The sequence below is a fragment of the Podarcis vaucheri genome (genome assembly GCF_965113315.1).
Source record: "Podarcis vaucheri genome assembly, chromosome: 4".
Lineage (NCBI taxonomy): Eukaryota > Metazoa > Chordata > Lepidosauria > Squamata > Lacertidae > Podarcis > Podarcis vaucheri.
The window spans coordinates 70226492-70253169 of NC_138762.1; the positions used below are offsets into that span (position 1 = coordinate 70226492).

At 41.3% G+C, this 26678-nt stretch overlaps 1 protein-coding gene across 3 annotated transcripts in view; it reads right to left on the reverse strand.

Moving 5' to 3' along the window:
• Positions 1 to 26678, reverse strand: part of FRMPD4 (FERM and PDZ domain containing 4) — a 219658-nt gene that overhangs the window by 118260 nt on the left and 74720 nt on the right. Inside the window, exon 1 of one of the 3 annotated variants that reach the window (XM_082220848.1) lies at positions 19687 to 19901. The exons of the other annotated variants lie outside the window; for them this stretch is intronic. The gene's annotated coding sequence lies outside the window, so the exon portion shown is untranslated. Of the gene's footprint in view, positions 1 to 19686; positions 19902 to 26678 lie in introns of those variants that run through there. 3 annotated transcript variants of the gene reach the window in all.

Genomic DNA, 26678 nt, shown 5'->3' on the forward strand with positions numbered 1-26678 from the left:
TGTAGTGAAGTTAGGAATTTCAAAAGCTCAAACTTTGGTCAAGTGAGGAGCAGAGTATTGTGGGAAGTCAAGAAGCCACAAGAGTTATGGGAAAGGGGACTTGTTGCTTTAACACTGCAGACTATCAGTCTCCAAATGTGTGAATTGTTATCTTGGGAAGGAACTTCTCCAGTTGATTTGGGGCTTGTTTGACACCTGGAGCTTATAGCGTTGTTATCAACCTTCCAATTACCCTGGGATTGTGCATCTGTGGAGTGTTCACTGAAGGGAGGAACCCTTTGATCCAGAAGTTCTGGGAACTAACAAGCTTGGCTGTCACAAGTTAAAATTATTAGTCAGCCAGCTGACCATTGGTGAATTTAAATGTAAACAAGAATTCTGATTGGGTCTAGGTTCTGTCTCCACGTGAAATTTGGAAATAAAGATCCCAGGAAAATGCTGAGGAGGTGTGCTCTGCAACCTGCAATCCGCCCGTCTGTTAGCTTTGCCACCTTGCTAACAGTCATCCTGCCTGTGTGTCTTTGTGATGAAGATTCTTCCTATCCTTTGAGATGTGGATTTTGCTGAGGACTCTGAAACTATCCTAACTTTTTCTCTGTTCTTAGAGTGAGTATCTTAGTTATACTTTACAATGTTTTTGTTTTATCTGACTGAAATGTACAAAAGATGTGCCTGCTTTTTAAGCATGTTAAATTTCTTTTTAAAATAAATTTTAAAAAGAGACCTTCTTCTGTCTTGTGTGCCGATTCTGAGGGAAAGTCTAAGTCCAAAGGCCTGGCCAGCGGTTACGCACTACCTGTTGGATTTCTGCCTGCAACTTTGTGGAAACAATTTGCAGGGTGGGCAGCCGGTAACTAGGGAGCATCGCCTTCGCCCTGGGCTGTGTCTCCTGGTGCCCTGAGACAAGGGAGCGGTGGCAGCAATACCATTTTTTGATGCGTTTTGTTCTGTAAAAAAGTAAATGCTGCCGGCTACCGTCCCTGAAATCTGACCAGCTGGATGGCAAGGGCAGGTGAGGGAGGGGTGAGTGGCCGGACCTTTACTACATGTTGGCAGCATTGTGGGATAGAACTTCCCTGCAGAAAGGCACTTTGATTTTAAATCGGCACGTATCTTTTGTATGCTGCAGACGTTTTATTTTTTTGATAGACAGTTAGGAAATTATGGAAGAAAATTCACTGCAAACTGTGGACGAATGGGGGCCGGGTGAAGAAGGCAGTTCCCTTCCTACAGAGGTAGATCCCCCCCCAACCTCCAAGTCCCAAAGCGGAATCCTCCTCTTGGGTTTCCAGAGATTCCGAGGCTGAGGAGTTGGCGGATACCAGCCAATTAAGAACTGTTCGGAAGGGTGGGCGCGAGTCCTGCAACTTGGAAAGAGTAAGGGGCGTGCCGGTTAACCTACCCGTGTCACCTCGTGAGGAAGTGGAAGCTGGGATGGTCTCCACACGTCCTAGAGGGAACTATCTTGTTTTTGCAGAGCCTAAAGAAATGGAATTTTCAGCTGGCGACGCTGTTGAGTGGGTACCAGATCCTGCACACGGAGGATTCCAGTGTCGAGATATGTTTCCCAGAATGGGCCAGTCCATTCTTAGGGGCCCGCGAACCAGCCGGATGGCTTATGAGTATCAAGACTTGCCACAGCAACTGCAAGAAGTATCTGTGGGAGACTACCGTCGAGAGCGTCCATCGCGCGACATTCACAGATCAGCGAGACGGCCTTCGCCCAGTCCAGGTCAGGTCTACTCACCAGTAAGAGCTTGGGACACTCATGGGGCGAGGCAACGGTACGAGGAGGAGGAACTTCCCCCTAGACCCTCACATGGATACACAGAGGTGGAATACCTGCGTCCGGATGGACAGGCGCCTCATCATTATCCTCCAAGGTGTGACTACAGCCCAGAACCACGAGGAGAAAATACCAGACAGTCTCCTCTGGGGTTGGTTTTGAACAACTTGAACTGGAGGGCGTTCCCAAAATATCACACCCCCCCCCCACTGATGTCCTGAGTTTTCTGACTCTTTTTGAAATCACTTGTCAAGATATGGGGGTGTCCTTGAAAATGTACATGCCAATTTTGCGCTCCCTAATTTGTGGAGAACTAGCCGAACTGATGGGTAATCTCCCATCAGCTCCCATTGGAGCAAGCCACAGAATTCGCAGAATCTTTTCAGTTAAACCGCTCCCATCTGGCAAACAGGGGACCGCCCGGTGGGAATAGACTGGCAGCTTCAGTTTCTGCCGGGAGGTCTGTTCCTCCCGCTAAAGACCAAAGTAGAGCCCCCCTATGCCTGCAAAGGACTCCTCTACAGCAGGTGGGGAACGCACTAACTTGCTCCTAGTTCGGGACTGTGTTTTTATTGCAAAAAACCGGCTCATGTCAAAGCAGCCTACCCCCAGTTAAGTGAAAAGAAGCCTCCAGTCCTGACTTCGACTCCTGCGGTGTGCATGATCCAGCGTCCGGCGGAAGATTGGGAATCGGAACAGCAAGGTTCAGGAACTGGGGGAAACCTGGTCCCGGATGGGAAGGGTGGGGCAGCATCTGATGCTGTGGCTTCCAAACCAGCTATAACCAATTTAAGTGCTGTTACCATGGGGCCTGTGAGTACCGATGCTGGACCAAGGCTGCCTCACCTGAAGTGGGCTAATACGCACTGCCCCTCTGAACTTTATTGGAAAATGACACGGTGTTTAAAAACAGGGTCTTCGCTTCATAAATAGTCCATTCACATATGGGGATGTTGTGCCAGAGGTAGAGGGGTAGCCCTCACCATAAAAGGGGTCTCCTCTCCCTTGGACAAGGCGGATGGAGGGTGCCACGTTGGACAGCCATGTGCCCCCCATCCTGCCCTCCCTGCAGAAGCTGGCCCCTCAGGTCTCGCTGGGGCCCCGGCTGGCTGGATTCTTCCCCTCCCTCGCCTTGCCCTTCCCCTTCCTTCCCCCTTTGGCTCGGGGGGGAGGGCTTGGACTCCTGGTCACCCTTGGCTTTCTCCCCTTTTGCCTCGTTGGTTTTCTTGGCCGCTGCAGGTGCCTTGTCATCGCGCCCCCCCATCTTGCTTTCCTTAGACACAGCTTCCCAGGGGGCACCATGTGTGTTTGCCGGGAAGGCCTCAGCTCTGTTTCTTGAGGATTTGGGCCGTCCCCCCCCGGGGGGGGGACTTCTTCGCCTTGGGCTTCACTAGAGGTTTGCCTGGATGCTTGCTAGCTTTCGCCTTGGTACTCTTGCTGGGAGCCGCCTCCTCCTTCTCCCCTTCTGGGTTGCTCCCTGCCTCGGTTTCTCCACCGGAACCTTTGCCGTGGGATTCTTGTCCGCTTTCTTCGGTTTGGGTGCTGTTCATGCATCCGAATCTGAATGCTTTTCCTGGCTCTTCTTTCCCTTAGCTTCCTCTGTGTCCAGCTTGAATCTCCCTGTGGCACCCAGTGTGGAAGAGTTTTGGGGCTGGATGAGGCAGCCCCTTCCCCGGCCTTCAGGGCTTCCTTCAGGCAGATGGGGTCCACCCCGGAGTAGCTGCCCAGGATGCAGTACTTTATGGCCATGACAGAGACCCCCTTGCGCTCATCCAGGGTCTTCACCACCTCCATCACCATGGTTCCAGTGATAGAGTTGTCTAATACAAGGAGTTCCTCCTTTATTAGCTTCTGTTTAGAGTAGAGAACGCTGATCAGATGTTTGAGCAGCTTCTTAGAGAAAGTGTTGCATAGTTTTCTTGCATATTCAGTGGGATACGTGGATTGTAGAGGGTTCTTAATTCTAAGACCCTTGGGTATAATGTCCAGGTTCTTGCATTTAGTAAGAAAGAAGATATCAGTCTGTACCTGTGCAGGTTTCTTGGTGAGGTTGATGGCACCACATCCATCACCATGGTCAGCGTGAGCGGGTGCTGCGCCTTGGGGCGGTTCAGGAGGGCCAGGGTGCTGGCCAGCAAGGCAGAGGTCTTGGCTGCTGACAACGGCTCCATCGCAAGCAACTGCCCAACTCTTCCACCCCTTGCCACCCCAGAGCATCTTAAACCTAATGCATCTTTGACAGCTGCCTGCCAGGTTCTCCTCAAATGTGGAAGGCAAGCATGGAAGCCCATAAAGCAGCTTTGGAGCTTCCACTAAGGTTACTGGGCATCACATTAACCTTACATTGTCTATACAATTTTCCTTTAATAGTTTGGTTCTAGGATATATTTAGGATTCAGTGGCTTCCCTCAGTTCTGTTCTGAGATAGTTCTGGGAATGGAGACAGAAATGGCAATATAGAACAAGGTGGTAGGGAACATTTTAGCCACCCAGGATGCTCTGTAACTAACTGTAAGGTGGCCATCCTTGAGCAGACAAACTTCTTCTTTTTTAAAAAAATTCTTTTTTATTGATTTTGATTAAATAAAGGAATAAACAAACTATAAACAAGAACAAACACAAATAAACAAGTACAATAATATAAATTTCCATTACAATCATTCTTTAGCATCATCTTATTAACACCATGCATATAGACCTCCCTCCCTCCTGGCTAGGGGCTTCTTGATATATCTTCCCTTTTGCAGTTTCATTCTCAATAATCTATACGTCGTAAGATTTATGTTAATTCTACTGTAGTTCTTAAATTTCTAAAATTTCCTTCAATGTATGTTCTAAATTTATTCCAATCGTTAATATACTTTGTACCTTTTTGGTGTCTAATTTTTTGTGTCATTTTTGCTAGTTCCGCATATTCAAATAATTTTACTTGCCAATCTATAACAGTTGGAATGTCTGGGGTCTTCCATTTTTGTGCTATCAATACCCTAGCAGCCACTGTCGCGTATTGGAATAATATCTGATCTTTTTTTAATTTCATCTCCAATTACTCCCAGTAGGAAGGCTTCTGGTTTTTTAGGGAAAGTATATCTAAATATTTTTTTTAATTCATTATATATAAGTTCCCAAAACTTTGTCATTTCCTCACAGGCCCACCACATATGGTGAAAATTCCCTTCCTTGATCTTACACTTCCAACAGGCTTTGTTACCAGTTTTATACATTTTCTCCAATTTCACCGTCGTGATGTACCATCGGTGATGTACCATTTTACTTTTTTTACCACTTTAATTCCTTTTTGTAACTCTAATTGCTCTTATATTTTTTTCCAAATTTTTGGTCATCATTTTGGTCTTTATTTTATTTAACTTGAAACCAGATACTTTACCAAATTCCTCTAATAATACCAGGGCTTTGCCAACACTTGTTTGCGGTTCTTCTAACGTTAACACCAAATCGTCCGCATATGCTTTCAGTTTGTATTTCTTAGTACCTATTTTAATTCCCCGTATCTCTGCTGTTGTTCTTATTTTATTCACAATTACCTCCAGCACCATTATAAATAGAAGAGGGGATAGAGGGCACCCTTGTCTCGTTCCCTTCGAGCTGTTAAATGAGTCCGTCAAATTATTGTTAATAATAAATTTGGCTGTTTGGTTCGAATAAATCGCTTTTATTCCCTCCATAAATGTGCCCTCTAACCCCGCTAACTCCATACATTTTAATAAAAACTGCCATGATACATTATCGAATGCTTTTTCAGCATCAATAAATATTAGCGCCACTGGTATTTCATTTTTAAGTTCCAGGTATTCAATAATATTTATAATATGCCTTACGTTATCCTTAAGTTGTCTATTCGGGAGGAATCCTACTTGGTCACTATGTATAAGGTCTGTTAAGCATTTTTTGAGTCTATTTGCCAGTACTTCTGCAAAAATTGTATAATCATTGTTTAGTAATGATATGGGTCTATAATTTTTTATATTCAATCTGTCAGTGTCGGGTCTGGGAGTCACCATAATGTGTGCCTCCTTCCAAGTGTCCGGTATCTTCCCTCCCCTTAAAATGCTGTTCATGACCTCGCATAACACCGGAGTTAATTGATCTTCTAGGATTTTATAATACTTGGTTGATAACCCGTCCGGGCCTGGGGCTTTCCCTGGTTTCATCTTTTTTATCGTCTCCTGGATCTCCTCTGTCCTTATAGGTTTATTTAATTGAATTCTTTCTTCCTCTGTTATGCATTTCCCTTTATAGTCTTCTAAATACTTTTCTATTTTAGTTATATCTTCCTTTTCTTTTTTGTATAATTTTTCATAAAATTTAAGAAAACTTTTCTTTATTTCTTTCGGATCTTCTATCAGCTGTTCTTCTTTTTTTATCTTGTTAATCACATTTTGTTTTTGTCTTCTTCGTAACTGCCATGCCAATAGTTTTCCTGTTTTATTGGCTGATTCAAATTTTTTTTGTTTCATTGACTTGATTCTCCATTCCACTTCCTGATTTACTAACATTGAATACTGTGTTTGTAGCATTTTAATTACTTGCTTGTTCTGCTCATCTTTGGGATTTGTCGTTAGTTTTTTCTCACATTCTCTTAACTGAGTAAGAATTTATTCTTTCTTCTTTTCTCTCACTTTTTTCCTGTAGCTGTTTTGTTGAATGAAAAAGCCTCTCGGAACCGCCTTGCTGGCATCCCAAACTATGTCAATGTTTGTTTCTTTATTCAGGTTCAGTTTGAAATAATCTTTCAGAGTGTCTTCAGCTTTTTCAATGACCTCTGCGTTCTCAAATAAATATTCATTCATTCTCCATCTGTATACACCTTGTAATTCACATTTTGTTTCTAAAACTATCGAATTATGATCAGAGAGTGTTCTGGGTTGTATTTCACACTTCGAAGCTCTTGGGGTTAATTCTCTTGAGACCCAGATTTGATCTATCCTCCCCCAACTCTGGTGTGGTTCTGAGAAAAATGTAAATTGTTTCATCGTTGGGTATTTATGTCTCCAAATATCTATTAGATATAAATTTTCCTCCAGGTTCACAAAAGACCTTGGTAATTTCCCTTGATTAAGTTTCCTCTTTTTTGAGCAGACAAACTTCTGAGGGAGACTGCAACATGAAAACATCAACTACAATACACTATCACTTCTGGACTAAATCAGCATTATGGATTTTAAAATTCCACTATATGTATTAACTGGCTTCTAAATGCCAGTGAATAGCCAGTGCTAATAAGGTAATTATCACTGTCTATACATTTTGGCATTTCCTTTCCTTCTGACATTTCCTTTCATTGTTGACAAACACCCACACACACAAAGAGAATGAAAACAAGTAATGTATCTGCAAATCAGGATAGCACTTCATGCATCTGATGAAAGACTGTGATGAGTTAAAGCTTATGCCTTAATAAATTCGTTAAGGTGCCACAAGTCTCTTCTTCGTTTTTGTTGCAAGAGACTAAAACAGCTACACATCTGGAAATTGTGGCATCAGTTTGAGAGATTAAAGGGATGGGGAGAAAATGCAAGATATAAAAGTGATAATAAATATACCAGAAATGTATCTCATGAACAGTAACTGGTTCCAATGTGTTGAGCTCTGTTTCAAGAAACATATCTGTTATGGAAGAGTCTCAGTATTTGGGATGGAATTTGGGAGTGGCAGATTCCATAAGCATCACTAGTTATTGTCCATTGTTATGGGCATTTCCTAAATATGACTATTATTAATAATAATAATTGTAATATCATAATCAATGAATGAATCGCCTTCTAAACAATCATTGCAAGGTGATTTACACTGAATATAATTAAAAGCAGTTAAAAAAACAAATACAACAAATACATGTAAAGCAAGACTAAAACCATACAAGAATAGACACTTGTGGTAAAGACCCCTTTTTATCCAGCAGGGATAATGGGCTCAGTGATAGTGAAGAGGTCAATACCTTCAAGCCTAATAGTGTCAACAGTCTCCCACTTTGAGTTGTGGATAGGCAAAATGATGGAGCTCAGTCTGTGATTTGGGAATCTTATGGTAGGTGAAAGACTTAAACCACATTGTTATTTGACAGATGTTTGCTAGTTTGTTTCATCACTGGGACTCATGTAGAAACATAGAAACATAGGAAGCTGACTTGTCTTATACAGAGTCATACCATTGGCTCATCTAGCCTGGTAATATCTACAATAATGGGCTCCTATGAAGTCAAATACTGTATAACAGCTGCCCAACTAAGTATTGTAAATAAAAAGCATCAAAAACACCAGGTGCACTATATGACTGAACTAATAGTATATGTTGACATTATGTAACTTCAATGATAATGCCACTAAGTTTCTACCCATTAAGTGGTTAAAATTATCTTGTGAATGTATGTTATATAAACTGCCATTAAATGCTCACAAATATTCTGCAAAGAGGATGAAAGTGTCAGCAATCAAACCCTGGCAGAACAGTGTCGTTTTTATTTTATTTTATTTGGGAAGAAAGGTTTTATTTTTGCTGAGTACCTGAGCCCAGGACTGAGTACTGCTAGCAGAGATTGCAGTGGTGGAATTTAATTTTTATTTGGTTGCATGAATTATAGTTATCTAGTTTTATCTGGTTTTTATATTAAAGCTCCACTAATTACAACAACAAATGACTTAATTCTACCAGTAATTAACATTAAAATAACTCAGCATTTTTATTTCATGGGTTAGTTTCACAGTACAGCTGGATAACAACAATAATCCATGAAAAATTATGTCTGGGCTTTGACAGCAAGTTGTGCCTGTTCATTGGTCAATTCCCAATCTCTCCCATGGTAGATTTTATGCCTGCACAGTAGATATCTGGTTGTCTGAGCTTTCGAAGTACCATCCTATAGCAGGTTAGAAACACAGTGTGCTCCAGATACCACGTTAATAAGCATTATGCTAGTTTGCAAAATTAGTACAGTATATTGGATCTATACTTAGTCATATGTCTAGCAAAGACCCACTCTACTCTAAATCATGACTAAACTAACACTGATTTTCCTGCAAACAACCCATCAATTTCAATGAAAGTTTATCTTTAAAAAATGTAAAGAAATAATGTGTGGATTCATCACATATAGCACATTGCCTCCAAGTAGGATAGAAATATAAACTGTAAAATATTATCATCAGCAACAACAACAATGGCACTTAGGTCTTCTAGACAGCAATGAGATATATTGAATCAATGTTAACAAACAACTTAGCTACATACAACACTTTCAACCAGTCCAGTATTCTTTTTTCCAAAAACAAGAAAGCTAAAAGGTATGCTATGTTGGTGATTGACACATTTATAAACAAGCAGGGTGCATTCTGTTGTTGTTCTTGCCTGCATGAGTAACTACAATCACTATTATGGATTGTTCCTAGTTTGAGAGCTCTGTCCATATTAAGTAGGTAAATTTAACAGAGCTCTAGAAAGAACAATTCAGCAGAATAAGAAGAATAAAGGGTGGAGTTTGACCCTCTTTTTATGGGGAGGATACAATTGTGTGTCTGAAGAAACTTCTGTGTTTAGTTTTAAATACAGGAGGCAAAGAGCAATCCTTACTATCCTTCAAGAATAAAACTACAAACAAGGGCAGATTACCTTGTAGAAATATAGGTCAACATCCAGTTGTACCAGTTTAGCCCTACAATGGATGTTCTGCACAAGTGAACTCATCTTTCCTCTCCTGTCCCTGCAGCTCCTTGTACACACCTAGATCTGCTCCAGATGGTTGAAGGACCCTCTGGGGAGGATGTGGGGAAGGAAGGAGAAGAGGAAGGGGAAGTCCCACTACATGTCTACAAACATAATATTGCCCATAATGTTTAGTGGGTAAGAGAAAGGATGGTCTTCTTTGGTGAAGCTCAAGGATAGATGTTTTCTATATTACTTGTTTTAAAAACTGATTGCTGTGCCATTCAATAATAGGAACAATGTGCATATTAGCTATGGTGGTTACACTCTGTTTCCATGGTCAGAGGCAGTTGCTGGAAACCACACAAGGGGAGAGTGCTCTTATTCTTGGGTTCTGCTTGTGGGTTTTCCCACAGGCATGGGCTTGGCCACTATGAGCTAAGGTTGCTGGACTAGATGGGCTATTGGCCATATCCAGCAGGCTCCCCATAGGTTCTTACATGACCCAACAGCCATTGAAAAAGATGGGTACAACAAACTTTTAATATCCTATTTTGCCAGCCGTGGTAAATGGCTAGACTGACTATAGTGTACCAAGTGAGAAGTCTTGGAGTCTTATGGAGTCTTATGGAGATGGGTAATTCAGCAAATGTGCAGAGTACTTCTATGTAGACAATGCAGGCTTCCCGTATCTACTTTGAATATCTGCTCTGGAAAGAAGCCTCTCTATGATTCATTGTCCTGTGCCATTTTATAGCCACCTTCTGTCACCTTCTCAGTTTGCTGCAAACTAATAGTTCCCCACCCTTTTTACCACAATCCATTATTACAGTCTCCTGAAATTTAATCTGCCATTTAGTCCTTGGAAAATGGAACAGAACAGAGTGATTAATTGTTGTTTTTACAGCAATATCATCATCTCATCCTCATTCTACCCTTTGGATGAGGCATAGGTAGTCGTCTATGCAAAAGTTAAGAGATTCAAGGACAGTTTTTGAACACAAAGTGCTCTCAGCTCCATTTTCCTGTGTTAAAAAAACTCTTCAAATCTGTCTCATAATGAAGGACTTTTATTGTTTTAAACTGGTGTTTTAATGCAAAGATTGCAGTTTCAAAATAAATATCATTTTAAAGTACGGTAGTTCAAAGGCACCTTTGGGTAATTTTCTATCTAAATGTAAAGTTACATATACGTGCTTTATCTTAATTATTCCATCTAAACCTTTTCATTTATACTCCTCCCACAAAAGATTTATTTCCCCATGATCTCTGAAGCTCTTTAGTTACCAAGGAGATCTGTTCCTTTGTCAGCTGTGAAATACGGCCTTTGATATTTTATTGATCTGGTGTAAACCTGCCAACATCCCTATACAGCATGAAAGAAACTTATATTTCAACATAATCTAATGGAACATCAATAAAATAAAATCCAACCTTTCTCTAGTTACTCTCAAAACGAACTATTTGCATAATTCATTTCAGTCCTTAAAACAACGTTATTTTATTGCATTTCTATGCGAGGGCTTTTAATATCTGCATAGAAATGTGTTTCATGCTTCGCTGGGATGATATTATATGTTTGAAATGTGAAGCCCTAAATTTACACTGAGATTAACATGTTCCACAAAAGAGAAATATGGGTGGCTATTGACTAAATACTTGAGCCACTGAAGTCTCCAACATAGGTTTTACACCTCTAGCTTCATATGACTTTCACCATTCATGGAACTTAGTTTAGTTCCAAAACTACTGCAGCTATTTGAACTAATTTTCCAGTCTTCTGTAAATGTGAACCAGCTTTAGGAGTATACCCCCCCATCCACACCAAACACCTTACAGTTTAGAAATATCTGTAGGAGGTGAACTTATTTTTGAGAACAAGAACTGCTCTTGTGCTACAGTGACTTAATTCCGCTGCTCCACTGGGATCACAAAAACTGTATTTGCAATTGCTGAGCTACATGCTCTGCAAATTCATATTCTAGAGTTGTACCTGGGGTATTTGGATTCACATAAGAAACTGTATTTTTGAAGGTTAAAAAAAAAAGCTAACACTTGATAGAAACAAGGTTCTACTAAATTACACCAGTCCAAAGAGTGAAATGGTAGGTTGATAATTATACCCTTTCCCTAGTACAGTCATACCTTGGTTTTGGAACAGCTTAGTTCCAGAACGCTTTGGCTCCTGAACACCACAAACCCGGAAGTGACTGTTCCACTTTGCTAACTATTTTTGGAAGCCAAACATCCAACAGGGCTTCCATGGCTTCCAAGAAAGCTCCTGCAGCCAATCAGACACCATGCTTTGGTTTTTGAATGGACTTCCGGAACTGATTCTGTTCGGCTTCCAAGGTATGACTGTGTTTTGCTGTTGTTGTTTTATAATATATCAGACCTTCATAGCCCACATGCATAGATGCTCAGAGCAAATAATAACTTTATGGGCTGCTTCATTAGCACCAACAGAAAGTAATGCACAAAGTGGTCTGTACCTCATTTATTTGCATTAGTATCCAACCATCGCATCAACTCCCCTCAGTTATGTTTTTTTGGAGGAGGGTCTTCAAAGAGACACCAGTTTCAAATAAATGTGAAGCAGTCCAGCTCCTAGAATCCTAGAATGGAAGGGACCACAAGGATCATCAGTTCTAACCCCCTGCAATGCAGGAGTCTTTTGCCCAACGTGGGGCTTCAAAGAAAATGCTAAGGAGTAAACCCTCTCTAAGACGGTTGGATGGCACCTTGTTCGCCTCCTTCTGGCAAGTCCTGCAGCCAATCAGGTGCCAAACATATTGCTCTGCATTCCTTTGGACCACAACAGTGAGGCTGAGAGTGGGGTCTTGTTGTCTGGGAAGCCCAGGATATCCATCTGCACTGCCCAGGCTTGCATCCCAGAGAGGTCACTTTGGTGCTGCTAATGCAGCAAAAACAATGCAGGATGGAGCAGTTACAAATTAGCTTTCTCTGCAGCCACAGCAGGTGCTGTGATTCTCCAGTGGTTTAACGTCACCCCTGGAGGCGCACTCCACTGTCTCTTGAGACAGATGGATGCCAACAAACCACTTAATATTCTGAAAATCTTTAAGCAGTGTGTACAACACACAGGTGGCGCTGTGGGTTAAACCACAGAGCCAAGGACTTGCTGATCAGAAGGTCGGCGGTTCGAATCCCTGCGACGGGGTGAGCTCCCGTTGCTTGGTCCCTGCTCCTGCCAACCTAGCAGTTCAAAAGCACGTCAAAGTGCAAGTAGATAAATAGGTACCGCTCCGGCGGGAAGGTAAATGCCGTTTCCATGTGTTCGCCAGAAGTGGCTTAGTCATGCTGGCCACATGACCCAGAAGCTGTACGCCGGCTCCCTCGGCCAGTAAAGCGAGAGCCCAGAGTTGGCCACAACTGGACCTAATGGTCAGGGGTCCCTTTAACTTTACCTTTTACAACATAAAAACAGTAAACAATCTCACTAAAACAACAAGAACATAAAAACAGTTTTAAAAAGCATATAAAAACAGAGTAGGGATTCGGGGAACTCATACAGATAAAAACAGGGGCTGGTCTTACGGCCCTGGCAAAAAGATATGTCTGTACAAAATGTCTGAAGCAACTGAGGGTTGCTGCTTCTTGTATTGTGTCAAATTTATGATCCTGACCCTGGCATGAAACATTTTGCTGAGTTAGTTTGCCCTTGTTCTTTCTATTACTTTATCATGCTGCAATTCATAAAAATGGGATTTTATAGGTATAATACAATATTTCTATGTATTAGAGATGAACAGATTTTCCCTACCAGTTGCACTGTTGTTATGTGGCTTTGCTCTCCCAAATCTTCACTGTCTTCTTCCTAATTTAACATGGAGACTGTCTGAACTTAAATCCTGGGAATGGCGCATGGCAGATTTTGGAATTGCACCACTTTCCTTCTTATGCATAAAATATTACACTAGCTTTCACTTCTGTCCAGGGCTTTTTTTCAGCCAGAAATCGCCAGAACGCCATAGCCATCATAAGAGAACAAGGGAGGCATTCGTGGTGAGTTCTGGCACCTATTTTTCTAGAAAAAATAGCACCAATTATACATAACGAACAAGGAATACCAGATGCTACCTGGAATTCCAACAGGACAAGCCCTATGTTCCAACTGAGCCACAAAGGGCTCGTCTGCATTTCTGCTTGTTCTGCACCTAGAAAGCATGGGTCTGAGATGTTTTGTGTTTCTCCCCACAGTTTCCCCCTGGAAAATACATCCTTTAACGCCAAATTAGACCATATGGCAGTCTGTGGATAACTCGATTGCTGTTTGGTCCGATTTAAGAGTAAACCCCAGGTTTTCCCAGGGGAAAATGGTGGGGCAAACAGAGATGGGGTCTAGCTGGTGTACCGTAGCCACAATCCTACACCAAATCTAACAGAAATGACAGCTGTAGAAACAATCCAAACAAACCAGTACAGGGGCACCTCGGGTTAAGTACTTAATTCGTTCTGGAGGTCTGTTCTTAACCTGAAACTGTTCTTAACCTGAAGCACCACTTTAGCTAATGGGGCCTCCTGCTGCCGCCGTGCTGCCGCCACATGATTTCTGTTTTCATCCTGAAGCAAAGTTCTTAACCTGAGGTACTATTTCTGGGTTAGCGGAGTCTGTAACCTGAAGCTTATGTAACCTGAAGCGTATGTAACCCGAGGTACCTCTGTACCTGCAGACTTTGCCACACCATCCTTGAAAATTGCATAGCCACCATTCAATCATGGTGTTATTGCCAATGAGGCCCTCATGCATAATCATGCATGGATTCTACCCATCAATATGCAGCAAGAGCAGGGAAGCCACAATGATGTCACCGTTTCTAATGTGCATGTTTGTGTGTGTGCACGTACACACCCAACCCACCCACCCACCCACCCACACAGGCCTTAAGATTTAATGGCATAAGGTTGCCCCAAGGAGAATTTCCTAGGAGGAGGGTTCAACTCTGACTGTGGTGTATGATTTTACACACACAACACTAATAGCGCGGCACGTACCATTGACAATGGCATCTCCATCGGGGGAAAATATTTTTATGAGGGAAAGGGAAGGAAGACACATTCATTTCCTTTCAAGGAAGAAAGGAAACCAAAGCATACAGGATCTACAGGAAGCAAAATGATGGCACCCCATTTATTTGTGACACCCCTTTCCTTCCTCTTTCTGCCATTCCCATCCCCTCCCCAATTTTTATTTGCTGCCTGAAATTGCGTCACAGAATCTCCAGCCTTGTCTTAGGACATGAGATCTTTGGGACAAGCCTGTCCCTGTACATCTGGCATACACTGGGGATAGCAACGTGTCGCAAGCCAAGCAAGAGGGCAAATCCTTCCACCTCCATTTTCCAGCCAGGATAATATAATAATAATAATAATAATAATAATAATAATAATAATAATAATACACCACCCATCTGGGCAGCTTCCAACAAAATATTAAAATACAATAGTCCGTCAAACATTAAAAGCTTCCCTAAACAGGGCTGCCTTCAGATGTCTTCTAAAAGTCTGATAGTTGTTTTTCTGTTTGACATCGGGTGAGAGGGCGTTCTACAGAGCGGGTGCCACTACCAAGAAGGCCCTCTGCCTGGTTCCCTGTAACTTTGCTTCTCACAGCAAGGGAACTGCCAGAAGGCTCTCGGCGCTGGACCTCAGTGTGGCTAGTTTCCAAGGATACACAAATTACTGTGCCTAGTGGCTAGATAAAACTGTTCTCCAAACCATATCCCTGCAAAGGACACAGGTTACCCAAGAATATGATACTTATTACCCTGTGTAGTGTTGATCACTCACTGAAAATATACAATGATTCATTTTAATAAACCCGGTGTAGGCCCAAGCAAAATAGACACATCTTGCTGAATATACACACTGCCTACTATGTGAAAGGTAGAGTGCTATTTATATAAGAGCATGCCTTACGTTTTGGAACCACTAGATATGTAACCACTTGTTTCCATTATCATGTCTGCTAATGGCAAAATGTTATTTATTTTCTACTCATATTCTCAGTGAGAATATACTTTCCTTTTTAAATATCACAATTCCCAGTTTCCATACTGTTCAATATAAAGAATAATAAGACAGTGTGATGCTGGAAATAAGGAACTTTCATAGCATTGTAAACAAGGAAATCACACCCCCAAACAAAAACATTAAGTAAGTTTTCACCTCCATTAGACGAAACAGCACTGCTAGTAATGCCTGCACTTTCCCCCCCAACAAAACACTAAAAATATTAAAACACATGGATATTACCAAGACAAATGGAAGCACTTTTAAAATGTATTTGTTTCAGTGGGAGAAATTCAAGAATGCACTTAAACCCTTCCATTGAAATCAATGGGACTTAAGGATAACCCTGACTTGATCACCTCCATTCAAAAAAGCTAAAAAGTGAAACTTGAGAAAGCTCGTTGTTAATATGAGGCAAAAGTTTAACTGGAACTTTACAACACATCACTTTGCTGCTAACACAGAACAGAACAAAATAAAAAAATTCCTTCCTGTAGCACCTTAAAGACCAACTAAGTTAGTTCTTGGTATAAGCTTTCGTGTGCATGCACACTTCTTCAGATACACTGAAACAGAAGTTGCCAGATCCTTCTATATATTGAGAAGGTGGGGAGGGGTATTACTCAGAAGGGTGGTGGGAATCGGAGATTGGCAGATAGCTGGGATGAGCCTGTTGACGACTCTTAACGACTGTAATAGGTCTTACAGGAAAAGGCAAGGGGTGAGAAGGATGACAACGATGGTCTACAAGCTATAAGGAACACCATTTCAGATAAAACCACAGCGGACCTTGCCACCAAACTCTGCCAATTTGTCCTTACCCACAACAACTTCAAATTTGGTGATGACCTGTTCCTTCAGATCAGCGGCACAGCAATGGGCACCCGCATGGCCCCACAGTATGCCAACATCTTCATGGCAGATTTAGAACAATGTTTCCTAAACTCCTACCCACTCAAACCTCTCTTGTACCTACAATACATTGACGATATTTTTATCATCTGGACACATGGTCAACAGACCCTGGACACCTTTCACCAGAAATTCAATGATTTTCACCCCACAATCAACCTTACAATGAATCAATCTATGCAAGAAATACATTTTTTGGACACTACTATAAAAATACAGGATGGATGCATAGACACCACCTTATACCGTAAACCAACTGACCGACAAACATATCTACATGCCTCTAGCTACCATCCCAAACATACCAAACAATCCATTGTATATAGCCAGGCACTACGTTACAGCCGCATCTGTTCCAATTCTACAGACAGAGACTCTCACCTAAGAGATCTACAGCAAACCTTTTCAGAACTAAAATACCCAGCAGATGAAGTTAGACAACAGATCAACAGAGCCAGACTGATACCCAGAGAGAACTTGCTGCAAGACAGACCCAAAAAAGAAAATAACAGAACACCACTAGTCATCACATACAGCTCCCAAGTTAAAACAGTTCAACGCATCATCAGAGATCTACAACCTCTCCTGGACAATGACAGTTCTCTTTCTCAAGCTCTGGGAGGAAGACCTTTCATTGCCTACAGACAGCCACCCAATCTTAAACAACTCCTAACCCACAATAATACTACAACCAGACTTAACACGGACACTGGCACCAGAGCCTGCAATAAACCCAGATGCCAACTTTGCTGCCACATACACCCGGACAACACCATTACTGGCCCCAACAACATCACACATACCATCTCGGGACTATTTAATTGCTCATCGTCCAACATTGTGTATGCCATCAAATGCCAACAGTGTCCTTCAGCTCTCTATATTGGACAAACAGGCCAAACCTTACGCCAAAGAATAAACGGACATAAATCTGACATCAAGAATCACAAAACAGAGAAACCAGTAGGAGAACACTTCAATCTCCCAGGACATTCTATACAAGATCTCAAAGCAGCTGTTTTACTACAAAGGAATTTCAGAATTAGACTGGAAAGAGAAGCTGCTGAATTGCAACTCATTACCAAACTTAAAACCATGGAGAGACCTGGTCTGAACAGAGACATTGGATTCTTATCTCATTATACATGACTAAGCCATTTCCCACCTTCTCACCCCTTGCCTTTTCCTGTAAGACCTATTACAGTCGTTAAGAGTCGTCAACAGGCTCATCCCAGCTATCTGCCAATCTCCGATTCCCACCACCCTTCTGAGTAATACCCCTCCCCACCTTCTCAATATATAGAAGGATCTGGCAACTTCTGTTTCAGTGTATCTGAAGAAGTGTGCATGCACACGAAAGCTTATACCAAGAACTAACTTAGTTGGTCTTTAAGGTGCTACAGGAAGGAATTTTTTTATTTTGACTATGGCAGACCAACACGGCTACCCATCTGTAAACAGAACAGAACACAGAGCACACAGAAAGAACATTCCCTTACCTCAGAAGTCTTTAATGGGTCGGAACAATTTGGATTGTCTCTTGCCCTTTTTCTATGCACAACCATAAAATTTTAAAAGAGCTCTTTGCCAGTCTCCACTGCACCAGATAAAAATAAAATGCACAAGCTAGAGCATTTGACAAATGGAGGTACCAATGCAATCCCTCACCCTAATTTATTGCCAGACAACTTGTCACTTTCTCCCTCTCTTTTCTTATTGGATCCTTCTTGGAATGTGAGCCAGCTCACATTCACATCAACCTAAAGCAGCAGAAATAGCAAAACAGTCTCACAGGTCTTTTAAAAAATGTTTCATATGACAACAGTTCACATAATCATTTGCCATCCAGAAAAATAGCTCCTCCTGAAAAATTCACCAGGGCATTAATTTACTAGTGAAGCGGGCTCTGTTTATTTAGAATTGGTGGTCCTCATGTATAGGACTGCCACAGGCATTCTTAAATTATCAGTCTCAAACACGGATTAAATCTACTTTCATGCAATAAATGGAAAACAGCCCCTTATGATACTCCTTTCCCAGTGTGCATGAAATAAATTGCAGCCTATGACTAGGTTGTAATATTTAAAAGAGGACTCCAGCCAGTAAATGTGAGGATATAGGAACTGAACTTATACTAGGCTGAACTCATATCCAGAGAATATATATGCTTAAATAGCAGTGACATGAGGCTTACTACACAGTTTTGCAGCTGCTCTTTCAGGCACACCAATCAAGTGGTTCCAATGGCAAGGCATGTTACTCATTAGTGAAATTCTTCGGCAACACAGTGTGTGAGTGTGTGTACAAGTGCGTGCATACACTCATGTGTGCATACATTTTTAATCTGAAACTTTTTGTTCCTTACAGGAAGTAAATTTTCACCAGCAAACTCTGCAGATTCATAATAAACTGAGTATTAGCAGCAAACATTTTCTACAGATTTCTGTCTCTGGAAATATCATTTTCATCCTTTGCATAAAATAACAGTGTTGCAGTGCTATAGAATATACTTTTTAGCTCAGTGAAACTTGAGGCCTCTTTAGTAATGCAAGTTGCCTAATGTTCAAGGAGGAAAGCACATGAGAAGCAAATCCTCACCGACATTGTGCAATCACTTCCAAGAGAGTAATTTCTCTTTTCTCTCAATATAGCTGCAAAATCTGAAGCCGAATAAGTTTGAAACATGCATGTGCCTGGAAGTTACACAGAACATTAATCTTAACCTTCTTGTTATTATCTAGTACTCTCATTCATTTGCTGTGCCAAATTAATACTGTTTCTAAAATATCAAGTAAAGAAGCAAGATGATACCCATACCCCATTGCAAACAAACATCTGATTCCACTTAAATGAAGAATTCAGTGCAATACTGAAGAAACGATCAAGTCTAGGATTGCTTCTCTGTATATTAAGCTTCCATGACTATGAACACCCAATAACCAAAAAGCATGTCTCTAAGGTATACTTTTGCTCACAAAAAATATTGCTTTGGGATAGTCATATCAAACATTCTCATTTACAGTCTCATTTCGTTTCAGCACTAAAATAGAGAGGTACAGGAGGGGGGGTGAGAGAAAGAATGAGGGAGGGAGGAGAGAAAGAGAGAGGAAAAAATGAATGAGAGCTCTGCAGTGCTACAATTTTAAGAAGCAAAATGAAGAAGGAAAACCTGGAAAGACATTTGAATCCTTTGTGGCCCCTGACACAACACTATCCATTCCATAGAATGCTACAACAGGTGACGTTGTGACGAATGCAACTTTGTAAAGCAGTTATTGGTTAAATTTCGTCCAGACCTGGGCTATGCAGAAATCTGTAATCTTGCCAAACGATTCTTTGAAGAATGTCTTCAGCGTGCAAAAAGACCAGCAAATAAACATCCAGTAAAAGAGTAGGGTAAGTAGCTGACAGCTTTAACCTTTCCTCCCCGTTCCAAATAAACAGGTAGATAAATAAATAAATAGACAGACAAGCAGACAGACTGTTCCCTGTTTGCTCAAGATGCTTCTCCTTCCAACATTCAATTTGAATGAGCCAGTGCAAATGCACTGCTCATCCTCTCATGAGGCCAGGATGCATTTATGTGAAACATGAGGAGAATGCCTAATGCTGAAACATACTCTCTGCATCTTCAATGAGATTTCATTACAAGGCTCTCTTTTCACTTGACTAGCACATACTATGGTACCCTGGCAAGTAGTCTCTATCTTCCCTGGCCATTCATTGCAGATGCAGGAAAATGTCACTTTCAGATACGTTAACTATGCCCTCCGCAAACACCAAGCAACTACCATTCCCAGCACCCTTAACAAATCACATTTTCCAGGATACTTTTGGGGAAGCCATGTGCTTTAAATGTATGGTGTGAATGTGACCTATCTTCAAAAGGCAGCGCAATAAAATTCACAAGAAATGTGCATAAAAACACACACATTGCTGCATGTTTTTAGGGCACTGAAATATCCTGTAAATTATGAAGGGTACCGGGCAACTTTAGTCATGCTCAGAGCAGACCCATTGAAATCAACATTACGTCTCTGGAGCTCATTGATTTCAATGGGTCTACTCTGAGTATGACTTAGCTGGTTATCACCCATTGTAATATGAACTGTGTGTATATATGTTAGAGCTGAACACAAGAATGTGGGGGGAAAAACCCTAGATAATCTCAGGCAAAAAGAAGTAAAGTGCCACCGGCTTTAGTAATACATAGATTGCAACAAATGTCTTTTTTGGAAGGTTCAGGGCAAAGTGACATAGGTACACAAGAAATTCGCAGTCAAATCCTGAAGCCATACATGACAACCATCATTCCCTTTAAATGCTTGATCTGTGTGGTTTTTGTTTTGTTTTGTTTTTGTCACAGCTATATGTCTGCCTACTACACATAACAACATGTGCCCAATAGTTAGGTTCTGACCATTACATACATACATATCCCTATTGTTCATTTATTTACTTACATACTTTATATTTTCAACATGAATTTATGTTCCCATGAAATAATAATAACAACAACAACGGTGATTATGCTTTTAATCATAATTAATACAAAAACATGACAACAAACTAAAGCACCAACTGCCCATTCAAACAGACGGTAAAACCAAACTCACCAAGTTCAGAAAGCCTACACTGGCAGTTCTTAAAAATAATTAGTTTTGGACAGAGCTCTGTTAATTAGTTGTTTCATCGCTATTTTTCCTGGTATTTATTAGGAAAGTAAGAAAACTTAATTATTAATACACTATTAAAATCATTTAAAATGAATGATATGGTCTACTTACTTTCAATTAAATAAAACAACCTGATTGTATCTACCATTTTCTCAAACTTGGCTATTTTTAACAGAAACTGAAAATTAACACACGGGGCAGTGAATTCTTTGATTAGGAATGTAGATTCACTATGAAATGGAGGGGAAAATAAGAAATCCAGAAATTAAGCCCAAGTTTTTGTTTGAGGTAAACAAAAAATAATAATGTTTGATGTTTTGTTATGTCAGGCCTCACTATGAGCCTGAAACTGCCTTGGTCGCACTGATCGATTATCTCTGGCAGGCTAGGGACAAAGATGAGAGCTGCTTCCTGGTTCTGCTGGATTTCTCTGTGGCTTTTGATACCTTCAACCATAACATCCTTCTGGACCGTCTTGAGGGGCAGGGAGTCCTGCTCCTTTCTCCTGGGCCATGTCCAGAAAGTGGGGGGGGGGGTGAGTGTTCAGAGCCCTGAGCTTACACTTGTGGGGTGCCTCAGGGTTCCATCCTCTCCCCCATGCTCTTTAACATCTACATGAAGCCGCTGGGAGAGATCATCAGGGGGTTTGGGCTGGGTGTTCATCATTATGCAGATGATACCCAGCTCTACCTCTCTTTTAAATCAGAATCAGTGAAGGCAGTGAAGGTCCTGTGTGAGTGTCTGGAGGTGGTTGGAGGATGAATGGTGGCTAACAGATTGAGGTTGAATCCTGACAAGACAGAAGTACTGTTCTTGGGGGACAGGGGCGGGCTGGTGTAGAGGACTCCCTGGTTCTGAATGGGGTAACTGTGCCCCTGAAGTATCAGGTGCGCAGCCTGGGAGTCATTTTGGACTCAGCTGTCCATGGAGATGCAGGTTAATTCTGTATCCAGGGCAGCTGTTTACCAGTTCCATCTGGTACACAGGCTGAGACCCTACCTGCCCACGGATTGTCTCACCAGAGTGGTGCATGCTCTAGTTATCTCCCGCTTGGACTACTGCAATGCGCTCTATGTGGGGCTACCCTTGAAGGTGACTCGGAAACTGCAATTAATCCAGAATGCGGCAGCTAGACTGGTGACTGGGAGCGGCCGCCAAGACCATAGAACACTGGTCCTGAGAGATCTGCATTGGCTCCCAGTACGTTTCCGAGCACAATTCAAAGTGTTGGTGCTGACCTTTAAAGCCCAAAATGGCCTCAGTCCTGCATACCTAAAGGAGCATCTCCACCTCCATTGTTCTACCCGGACACTGAAGTCCAGCTCTGAGGGCCTTGTGGTGGTTCCCTCATTGTGAGAAGTGAGGTTAGAGGGAACCAGGCAGAGGACCTTCTTGGTAGTGGCGCCCACCCTGTGGAATGCCCTCCCAGCAGGTGTCAAGGCAGTAAGCAATTATCTTACTTTTAAAAGACATCTGAAGGGAGCACTGTATTGTGCTTTTAATATTCGGTTGGGAGTCACCCAGAGTGGCTGGGGAAGCCCAGCCAGATGGGCGGGGTATAATAGAATTAGCAAAATTATGAGGAGCTATTTGGGAAGGTCGCCTGTGATGTGCCATTCTGGTGGCATTTACTATGCATGTGTAAGAAGATGAAATGTGCTGAAGATCTAATTGTTGCTTAAAATCTATCATTGCAGAGAACACTGAGAACTGCAGAGGACTTTCCCAGCCCCCATTGGAGAAGGGGAAAATGTAGGTTAGGGTGATTGCTTAGAAGCATTTCATAATCACAGTATTTTCTACCTAAAGAAATATTTATTCATACCCACTTCCCCTATAATGGAAAACCTGTTGACCGAGTCCATTTATTGCTGCCTTTATAGTGTCTGGTACTAGACCCTTATTTAGCAGCAGCATATAATGGTGACTAATTCCACAAGTTGTAGGGACACCTTGAGGATAACTCCCTTATTTTCATCGACCAGAAGCCTGCAGGCAACATTTATTCCTTTTTAGCACAATCACAGCACAGTGCCTGACATTTGAAGCACATAATTTTTTCTTTTTTTTATTATCTGACTTCAGGGTTTCTAAACTGCTTCCTCTGAAGGAAAAGATTATACTGCACATATGGAACAGGCCCAGGCACTATAAAAAATAGGGAAACATGTTGACCTTTGGAAGTTCCATATACTCATGTGATTTTGACTCTGGTTAGGGGAGAGATTTCAGGCAAAGTGTTGAAGGTAAGTTTCAGGGAAAGACTTTATTATCATTGTATCCACCTGCCACTACAGTGAAAGAGAAAGCCTATTTTTTATTGCAAGAAAGTGGACTGTAGCACTACAATTTATGCTATAGCAGCCTTCCTTAATATGGTGCCCTCAAGCTGTTTTGGATTGCTGGGATAGCTCAGTTGGTAGATTAATCTCAGGGTCGTGGGGCTGAGCCCTACTTTGGGCAAAGGAGTCTTACATTGTAGGGTGATGACTCTCGTGGTTCCTTCCAACTCTACAATTCTGTGATTCTATCAGCATTCCTGTCAAGATATGACAGGAAACAACTGGAGACATTTTTGTTCCAATAAGCTATTCACTGTTGAATCACTATTTCTCTGCCATGGGTCTACACTTTGTTTTGTTTGTAAATTCATCATCAAGTTATTTTATATGCTGTTTTTAATTGTATTTGGTACACTGCCTTGGGATATATGTGGAAGGCAATTAATAAACACCACCATGGATAATAATAATAATCAGCCCCAACCACCATGGGGTTAATGGGATTTCAGATCCAAAACATCTGGAGAGTCCAACTTGGAGATGGCTGGTTTATAGCAATATTTAGACTACAGTGGTACCTCGGGTTACATACGCTTCAGGTTACACACACCGCTAATCCAGAAATAGTGCTTCAGGTTAAGAACTTTGCTTCAGGATAAGAACAGAAATCGGGCTCCGGCGGTGCGGTGGCAGCAGGAGGCCCCATTAACTAAAGTGGTGCTTCAGGTTAAGAAGAGTTTCAGGTTAAGAACGGACCTCCGGAACAAATTAAGTACTTAACCTTAGGTACCACTGTACAGCTTAAACTGGATATGTGGGCATCTTAGAAAAATAAGTCATTTTCATGAAATTTAATTGTGGCACAGGATCGTAATCCACCTGAACAAATTGACCCAAATATAATATAATCAGCTTTTTTGCCACCTGCCATTCTTATTTTCTTTTTAAAAAATGATTCTGGGACCTGGCCATAAATGTAAAGCATAGCAGTTATGAAAACTGAATGAATTTGTATCCATGTCTAGTCAGAAACAAGCCTGAACAAGTTCCATGTGCTTTAATGCCCAAAAAGCAAGTTATCAGATGGCAAACTTAATTCTTGATCAGCGTACTCTGATCATATCTTCTACTCCTTTCCAAGCCTCAGTCCTTTTCTTTGATATTATTTACAGGACCAGATATCATAAAACAGTAACTATTGTCCAAGGGTGAACATCAATGACTGCACAATATAAGTAGTTATTAAAGAGAAAAGGAGCCTGTATTAAAGTTGTTTTATTTCTACAAAATAATAATACTAATAATAATATGCACAGTTCTTTAGAGTTCTTATACAAACTTTCCCATAAACCATGTTACATTCAACATGCCTCTAAAATGCAAGTTAAAGTTTCCAGTAACAGCATATACCATAGAACATATTCCAAATTCTTCACAGTCTTCATTTAATTTGTACACTCTGCCTTTCCTTTTCCTTTTTAGATCATTTTATCCATTCCAGGTTGCCTTCCCATTATTAGGGATGTGAATTCTGTATGAAGCTGGATGTAGGGAGGGTTGTGTGCATCTACTTTATACTGTTGCTCTCGTACCACTGCTTCCCTCCAATGGCCTAGAACTGACAGAGGAGGTCCAAGTTTATAAAAGCCTGCCCACTGCCATAGTTCATTACCTTGGGCATGGTGTAAAGCAAGAAAAGGGACTTTAAAAGACTTACCAACCAACGTATTGAAATCTGTATTGCGTTGGATATCAAGCAAAGGAAGAACTTAAATACAGATCTGCAGCTAAAATGCTGCATCCCCACAACAAACATTAAAATATATATATTTATATTTATACTTTTCATTTTACAACAAATACAAAACATAGATTTAAATTATTCCACACATCATATTTTGACTCTCCTCCTCCCCTTTCTACGGTTTCTTATATTTATACTACTTTTTTACTGCATTTCCAAGTTAACCCTATTTATTTTTCCCCCAATCAATATATGTTTTCTGTTACTGCACATTTTTACTTTAATCCTGCTAAAGTCTTAATTTGTTTACAATAATTTTGTAAATATTCAATAAAAGGTTTCCATTCTATATTAAAAAGTTTATTGTCTTGGTTTCTTATTCTTCCAGTAAATTTCGCCATTTCTGAGTATTCTAATAGCTTCTGTTGCCATTCTTCTTTGGTCAACATTTTCTTCTTTCCATCTTTGGGCAAAAATCACTCGAGCGGCAGTAGTCGCATAAATAAATATTTATATTGCTTAGGTAACTCTAATCCACATAATTCCCACAGCAAACATGGTGGAAATTGAGACCCGTCTCCAATCTACGTAGAATAGCAGGGTAGTGCTCCTTTCAGTATAGAGACTTTGCTAATTATGAGACACATTGCTAATGGGTAGTGTGGAAAATAATTCTTCTACTGTCTGTACCCTGTGCTAATCTTCCAAATTGCTGCAATCAATTGACTGGTGCAAGAAAAAAACCATTGTGCTGCTGAAATATTATGCAACAATCCCACAAGCTCATCAGTGAGGGAAGGAACGGCCTGGGTCTATCCATCCCCTCTCCCTTTCAATTGGCAATTAAGCCCACAAATGAGAGAAATGGTTATGTGCTGAAAGTAGGCTTTACTGACAAAAGAAAAGTACAGGTAACATTCCTCAGGTCCCCTTCATATCTGATGTATAGATGGCTATGACAGCATGGGGACAGCTGCTGAGACTTTACCAGGCCAGGAACCTTTTGACATTCTTGGACAACATGGCCCAATACGTGCCATCTCAGTTCCCTCTGGACTGGGGCAACTGCATTGTTATGACTCCATGGATACCATGGAGTCTTCTACTTCCTGATTAGAAGATTATTCTCTTCCTTGGATAATAGAAGTCTTCCATTACAAGCGGCTGCTATTTCCACAAGAATTTCCTTTTAACATTAATAGCTCTGTTCTGGCAGCTCCATCAATTTAGATGACCCATGCATTACTCCAACATAGTTTCAGCTACTCCTAAGTGTTCAAAGTACACCAAGCTCTCTAGATTAACAGGCTTTGGGTTCTTAAAACTGAGGGTCTTGGGATCAAGCCAAGCAGGAACAAGGTGGGAAGATTTTATGAATGCTCATCTTTGGCCAAGAGTATAGAGAAACTCAATATAGAAGCCAAGTTGCCTGAGCCAATCTGTATGCATTATGTAACCCTCAAGGACCCCAAAGATTGGATTTAACTGCAAGGGGCTTCTCCTCACTTGCCAGAGTCCCCTCCCCGCACATACATTCTAGGGATTTGTTCTGACTGTGTGATTTGCAGTGCTGTTTGCACACCAAG